A 7,995-nucleotide genomic window follows, 5' to 3' on the forward strand; every position below is an offset into this window, starting at 1 on the left:
CCAGACCAACAGCACTGCAGAGCCTTTGCTGGCCCCATCTGGCCATGTCTTCCTTCTCCCTGACACAGGCAGCCCTGCTCCCACTGCTTGAGCAACACGTGGGCAGCAGAATGCAAAACAGCATCTCCAAGATGTCCTGGAGGAAGCTGTGAAATGCATACAAGGTTATGATAAAGATCTTGGATAGACATGGTCATTTTGCTAAAAGATTCAAACGAAAGAGGCTTTTAATTAAAGACTGGGACACTCAGAGCTGTCGTACCAGAGAGGTAATAAAATTATTGACTTGATTGCTAACAAAAGGAACCAAAGCAAACAGTTTAAATGATTTCCACAGACTGTTCTCCAAGTGAAGGTTATAGTGAGAGAGTCAGGAGTGCAACTAAGCCAAGTGAGGTCAAGCATGTTGGGCCTTAAGGCCTCTGCCTGCTTTTCAGCTTCCTTTTGTTCTTATAATTCAATTATAAAGACACCTCGCCCCTCAAGAACCATTTAACTCTCTCATAAAATGGTTTTCAAGAATTATTATTTCTCTGTAAATTGTCTCCTAAAAGTAGCTTTCAGCATTTCAGGCAGTGTGGAGTACACAGGCTTCCCCATGCCTTTAGTTCCCACTCATACGCTGGGATGTGCTGGACATCTCCCACAGCATCCTCTACCTGTGCAAAATGTGATGGCTGTAGGTGGCAGCTGGTAGAACAGTGGGATGGGAGCTGGGCCTGCAGTGCTCTGCCCCTCACTCGCCATTGTGCCCTTAGTTTTCCCTGGGTTTTCTTTATTCCATTTCTCTAATGGGGCAAAAAGAGGGACATCACAGCATCCACTGACCACACCCATAATATGGAGACCTCATAGGGCTGGGTCTTGCGGTGCAATATTTCAGTCTGAGTAAAAAGGCAAAGAAGAAGTTATTTTCTCCTTTCAAGAAAGAGAGAATTTGAAGAATGAAACCATTCCTCATTCACAATTGTGTGTAATTGCCCATGAAAGAGGATATATGTCCAGAAGGGATTAATAAACTCCTAATCAGTTTAAGCAAAACACTTCGTATCATGGCTTTAGAGTCTTAAAAATGACTTCAGGGTCTCGGATTCCTCTCTGCATCGTGAGGGCCTTGATAGCTTAGTAAATCAAGCCCAAAGCAGCAGCATTCAGAAGTGGGAGTCTCAGCCTCATAGCCAGCAGCATTCCCAATTGGAAATGAAGCCTCACAGGTGTCACATGAAGTCCCAGGAAACAGATCCCTGCTTGGAGATGAGCCATGGAGCACAGTGTCTGGGGTTCTTCTCTGCAGCCCTGGGGCCTGTAGATTCGCTTGCATGTGCCTAAACCAGCTGCAGACCCAGTGGCACTTTGCTGGATGGTGAGGGGGATTTCAACTGAGAAAGTGCTTTTATTACTGTAAAAAATTAATGCAAAATGTCAAATATTTCACACCCAAGCCGATACTGGCAAAGAGCCAGAAATAGTCTGGTTTCGCTTTGGGTGTGAATATGTTTGATCATCTGTAATTCAAAAGCTTTGATTTCAAAGGAAAGAGTGTGTTGCAATAGACTTTGTAGTGATAAATATCATCTGTGCCACTGCTCTCCCAAAAGGGGTTTCCCACAGTTCTATAGTGATGTACAGTTCAAAAGGCCATGCTGAGATTTATAGAGCTACATATTCAAAAAATGGCACACAACTCACTTTGCTCAGCTAACGTGGGTTTGAATGCAGCCTTTGCAGCTCCACAGGACTGAAGAAGTAGCCACAGGTCTGGGTTGCCAGCTGGCCCTGGTGATGATGCGTGGGAGTTGGGTCACTCAGACCTGTACCAACCCTTAATCTAGCAGCTCCTCAGCTGTGTGACTGCAGAGTCTGGAAGCACTGAAAAGTGCTTGACCAGGAGATCCAGGGAGTCTGGAGGAAAGGACAGAATTTCATTTGAACAGAAAGAGTCCAAGCAGCTGGTGACGGCAGCGGATTTGGCCCTCTGTGTGGATTTATGGTTGTGACAGACCACTCTTGCACTCTTCAAAGATCATCCCAGTTTCTCCTTGCTGCATTTTAAGCCTCACTCAAGTTCTAACCTACTCTTACAGCAGTAGCTTTTCCTTGTGGATTTCTACTGAGTGCCCCAAAATTATTTCTCTGAAGACAGGAGGAAAATCTCTACCAATTTTATTAGGAACACTCTTGGACTCTTAAAGAAGGAAATTCATACAGTAAGAAATGTTCTGTGATAGTCACAAGTGAGTCTGTTTGCAGCCTCCAAATGAGGCCCCACCTGTGGACACGTCCTGAAGTCATTGCCCAGTACACATAGATATGCAGTATCTGCCCATAATATAGAGCCTTCCTATCCAATTTTCAGTGTACACCCTTAAGGACCTTGAGGTGCAAGAATTTGGGAGCCATGTGGAAATATTAGATTTGTTAAATGGATTGGAATTATCAGTAGTAAGATTCAGTATCAAATGTGAGACTTTTCAAGCATCTGTAAATGGAAGTACACAGCATAGATTTTCTGTCTTTAGTTCTTCAGGGATCAGAAGAGCAGCAGAAATTTTGTTATTGAAGAACTTTCCAATAATGTCATGCATAAACAATCTACTTTACAAAAGAGTTTTGACATTTTTATCCAGAGTATCCTTGTTTTCCAGAGCTGTCTGTACACAACAAGTACCAAAAATCTAACAATGCAGGACAAATCATATCAGGTGCAGATGCACAATTCAAACAAATTTGCCATCATTGCAAGCAATTAGGGTGATTTCTGGTCTGAAGTTGCAAGTACCCTGGATTTCCAGGCCCCTGGATTTCAATGAGATAATAATTTAACCCATGTGATTGCTTCTGTCTTGTTCTTTGATATTGCTGTGATTGCCTCCTCTTTTTTAGTCCAAAACAGCTGAGACAAAAAGGAAAAGTCACGTTTTTATAAGAAAAGGGCAATACAGAATGTTAAAAAAATGTTTAATCAAAGGTGCAACCATTTAAAATGCAAAGCAGATACCAGAGAGGTGACAAATTTGAGTTGCTGCTCAGCATTTTTATGTAAGATCTTTCAAGTTTTCATTTGCCAGGCACTTGTTTAATTTTTTTAATGTATTCAGTTAGTCATATTCAGTTCTCTTTTATGTCCACTTCTCGTGAATCACTTGACAGATGGTCTTCTATAAGCACATCCCTTTGGGGGAAGTAAATATTAAGTCGTAATAAGAATATAAGACCTGCCATACTGGATCAGAGCAAAGGTCTATCCAGTCTGTACGCTGATTCTGGCAGTAGCCCAGACTAGTACGTTAGGTTTTAATGGTCACGGATTTGATCTTCCAGTGTGTGCTAAGGGGGTAACTAAGCAGAAAATGAAAAGGAATTCCAAGAGCAGAAAACTAGAAGAAAAAGCAAGGATTTCTCCCCATGCCTCAGGCGTAACTCGAGGTCTCTGTCCCCCCAGCACACATCACAAACTTGCTTTCCCTCATAGGGGGCACCAAGGTAATGAAACTTAAGCAAACGCTGCATATTGGTGGCAGTAATGTATTTTGTTCTGAGGCCCCACCACATACAGCTACCCTGGAGGACTGCCTTCAGATTCTGTGTTGCAGAATGGAAGTGTATAATTGAACTCTAGCGATGTGAAAAGAACTTGCTGGAGAAGGATGAGGAGAAGATGAGCAAGTCAATGTCGGTGCAGTTTGAACATGTACTGAGCGCTTAGAAATTTGGATTTGCACAACATGCACCGTCAGTAACTGAAACATTTCTGTTACTTGCAGCAGTTCAGTGTTTTTCCACTGAGATTGTACTTAAAAGTGCTCAGGATTTATCTCATCTTTTTAATAGCTGCTGTTTCAATTAAATTTCATCATAACAGCCCACCTGGAGACCCAAAAGGAACTCGAGCAGGTTGTGAGCAAATTAAAGAGTTGTGGAAATTATTTACCTCTTCCGGCCACTGCAGGAAAAACGGCACCCAGAGCACATGTCTTTTGTAACCTTTGTGCTCTGGGGAAACTTCAGGGGGAAAAAAATAAAGGAGTTTCCCTGCCAAAAAGCTGTAAGGATCACTGATAATTTGTTGATCAGCATTAGGTTCATTAGATCCATGTGCTTCATTATCTGATTAATTCAGAGGCAGGTTTGTAATCGGTGATGAAATGTTTAAGATTCTTCTGCTCTGGCCTCCACAACCTCCTGCAGCTCATTAGATAAGCTAATCAGATTGAATTTTCCACCATGTTGTTTATTGTAGCTCTAATGGAACACAGTCACTTTAAAATTACACACTTGGCAGGTAATTTCTAAAAGCCGTCAGCTGTGGAATCCCTGTTCTCTCTTCATCCTCCTATAGAAAGGTGAGTTGTGATGATTTATGTTTGAATTTGCAGAGCTGTTTTGCAATGTAACATGTATTGAAGTGCTACTGAAAACATAGGTTTTTTGTCTTTGCTGTTCTTCTTGTCACCTGCCCTTTCAGCAATGCTGTGTAAAGTGTGCTGAGTTGAATTTAATACTCATACCTTCCCATCTGTGTCATTTGACTTTTTGTTGGTTTCTACTCATGCTCTTATCTTGGGATGAATAATAATAGTGCAAATAACAAGACAAACTTTCGGTGCTTGTGTTTCACAGACTGGTTGATATAACCCACCTAGTGCTGAAGCTTTCTGAACTAAGTTGCTAAGGACCTGGTTTTGGTCACACAGTGGGAAACCAGTCAGCTGCATGTCCTGAATCAGCTGGCATGTCCTGAATGTGCCAGCATCAGGCTGGATCTTCCTTTGGGGGTTTGTCTTTAGTCACACTCACTTTATGAATAAGCAGCGAGCTGTATAATGCCAGCTCTGCTTCCTCAACCACTGTGGATGTGACAGCTTGAGTAGGAAGGGCCACGTGCGCCCGGGTCATGGGAGTGAAATGTGCTGCTCAGGAAAAGGTCAGGGGTAAAAGTCATAGCAAAATATATCTCCTTGAAGTGGATGGCACTCTTGCTTCTCGTTGCTTTGAATAATACTGGGGTTTTTGAAATCCTGAAATCTATCAAAACTAAGCTGGCCTCCTGTGACATCATTACACAGGGTCTACTCCATTGAAGGTGTATGGAGATAACTGAGCTCAGAGCACAGGAATGCTGTAAGCACTGCTTGTGAAGTGCAACTCCTGGTGCCCTGACTGTGTCTAAGAGAGCATTTCTTGGAGGAAATGCTTCTGGAGTGACACATTGTGGTTTTGGCTGAATTCTGCAGTTACCATGTGCACTGCTCTGTCTGTCACCTGTAGTGCTGCATGCCTGTGGGGCTGAACTTACCTGTGCCCACGTGTAGGAGCTCCCTTTCAGTACTCTCAACATCCACTACCAAACAGTGCCATCTTTGTCCTTCAGCTGCCCAGCGTTTCGGTGAGTTTGCAGGTCCCTTGTAGTTGGTGAGACTCAGGACAACTGTATGGAGTTGCATTCATGTCACAGTAAAGGCAGCATTACACCTGTTATTCCATTGCTCTCTGGCTCAGCACCACTTGCTGTGAGATCCATCCCATGACCCAGGTTTGCCCTCCTGGTGGCAGGCAGCCCAGCTCAGCACTGTGGTGCCCGGCTCACTTTCCTTCTGTTTGCTGCAGGCTGGTATCTGGCCTGGAGATCAATATGGATAGGGCTGATCCAGGCTTTCAGCAGCCAGAGAGCTCCCACACAGCTTCCCCCAAAGCTGTCTCCCACCTTTCTCCACCTGACCCAAACTTCAGAACACACAAACTTGTAGGTACACATCTGGAGAAACAGATTTTAATAGCCTCCTCAGCCCTTTCTACACTGTTTGAGCTCACATCATCTTTACTAAAAGTTTACTGTGGTAAAAAGATTCTCTATGCTTTATCTTTAAAATAGAGATCCAATTATTGTTCAAATTTCTGCAGCTGTGCGAAATATAAGAAGTGATGTAAAACAGGAATGAAGAACAAGGCTTCTCCTGAGCACTACTAGCACTGAGACCCACTTAGGACAGAAGTGAGTTAGTTGGAAGTATTGATCTGCCTGGGGGTAGTGAGACCCTACAGAGGGATCTGGATAGCGTCAATGGGATGAGGTTCAACAAGACCAAATGCCGGGTCCTGCACTTTGGCCACAGCAGCCCAGGCAGCACTACAGGCTTTGGGTGGAGTGGCTGGAAGACTGTGTAGAGGAAATGGATCTGGGGATATTGATTGATGCTCAGCTGAACATAAGCCAGAGAAAGACAACAAAACTGATGAGGAGTCTGGAGCACAGGCCTTATGAGGAGCGGATGAGGGAGCTGGGATTGTTCAGCCTGGAGGAGGCTCAGGGGAGACCTCATTGCTCTCTATAACTTCCTGAAGGGAGGTTGTAGTGAACTGGGGGTCGGCCTCTTCTCTCATGTAATTGGTGATAGGACCAGAGGGAATGGCTTCAAGCTGCACCAGGGGAGGTTCAGGCTGGACGTTAGGAAATACTGCTTCTCTGAGAGAGTGTTCAGGCAGTGGAATGGGCTGCCCAGGGAGGTGGTGCAGTCATCGACCCTGGAGGTGTTCAAGGAACATTGGATGTTGTTTTGAGGGCTGTGGTTTGGTGAGAACTGTTGGTGATGGGGGATGGTTGGACTGGGTGATCCTGTGGGTTTTTCCAACCTTGGTGATTCTGCAATTCTAATACAGACATCCTTCCCACACAGAGTGCTTGTTCCATGGGCTCTGCTGCCATCTCATGGCTTCATCACCAGGTTCTGAACTCAGTCATTTGAAGTGGCTTGCTTTCTGTGGGGGTAACGCTACTTTAGTAGCACATGTTCTTTGGTTGGATAGGTTTTCTTGTTTGATTTTCATCCTGGGTTGGTTTTATTCATTACAGAAATGTAGGACATTACTGAAGTACTCTTATGTCTATTTTTTCCTTTTTCTCCTCCAATCATGGAATAAGTTGATCATGTTCGAGTGAAGGGGTTGTGAACTATTTCTGAGGCATCTAATTGAGAAAAGCAACTTTATATCGATAGTAAGCTTAAGGTTTTCTGTGTTCTCTTTTTAAATCAGCTATAAAATTAACTGCTTGGTTGCTCTTGAAGATGAACTTAACCCCTGTTGGTCCTATGTAGCTCCCTGAAGTGTGTTCTGAGTGACTCAGAATCACTAGATCTCTCCCTTGTGGAGCTTTCCCTGTGAGCCTAGATCTTCAGAGACAGGTGAGCACTTTCCTTTTCCTTTGTAACACCTTCACATCGTGCTGCTCCCTTTGTCACGTCACCTGCTCTATTGCCATTCCACTGTGTTGGTCTTTCTGATTGTTACAAGTCCATTTCATGTTAGGAGTTAAGCACAGAGATTTATTTATTTTCAGTTTTCAAGGGCTGGGCTGTTTTGTTATTCACTTGTTTGGGAAGATTCTTTATGTTTGTTTGTTTGTTTTTAGCAGTTTTAGTCCTAAAGTGGTGTTAGAAAATGATTTTTGGGAGCAGGCAGGCACAGATGTACGGTTTGCTAGTCCCATGAAGTCATCACAAGATAAACACCATAACGTGTTTTGGATGCTCTCCGCTGTCAAGTAAAATAAGAGATGCAACCTGGAAACAACAACAACCAAGTTCAAAAATGCAGAAAGATCTGCAGAACTCGGTGGTACTAGCGGCCTGTGTCCTGTCATTAACAGGAAAGTAAGAGTTACTGAAATTCTGTCTGTAAATTATTTTTGCTTTAACATCAGACAGCATTTCATGAATACTGGAGAATTACATCCAGGAGGAATGCAGCGGTGTGACGGTGGCTGCACAGCCCTTATTAATAAACAAGGCACCACTCAGTGCTGGCAGCAGGTGTGTGAGCTGTGTGCAATGGCGTTAACTTCACCACTCTGCAGTAGGAAAGGACGTCAGCATCAGGCGGTAACTCGTGAGGACAGCTGCACCCAGCAGTGATTTCTTAAGAGCTGGCTGGGCTATTGTTAGTGAGTTGTGTGGGCGGTGTTTTTTCTTGTCAAAGGAAGTGCGGATTATCTTAGTA

The sequence above is a fragment of the Coturnix japonica genome, chromosome 15, assembly GCF_001577835.2.
Source record: "Coturnix japonica isolate 7356 chromosome 15, Coturnix japonica 2.1, whole genome shotgun sequence".
Taxonomy (NCBI): Eukaryota; Metazoa; Chordata; class Aves; order Galliformes; family Phasianidae; genus Coturnix; species Coturnix japonica.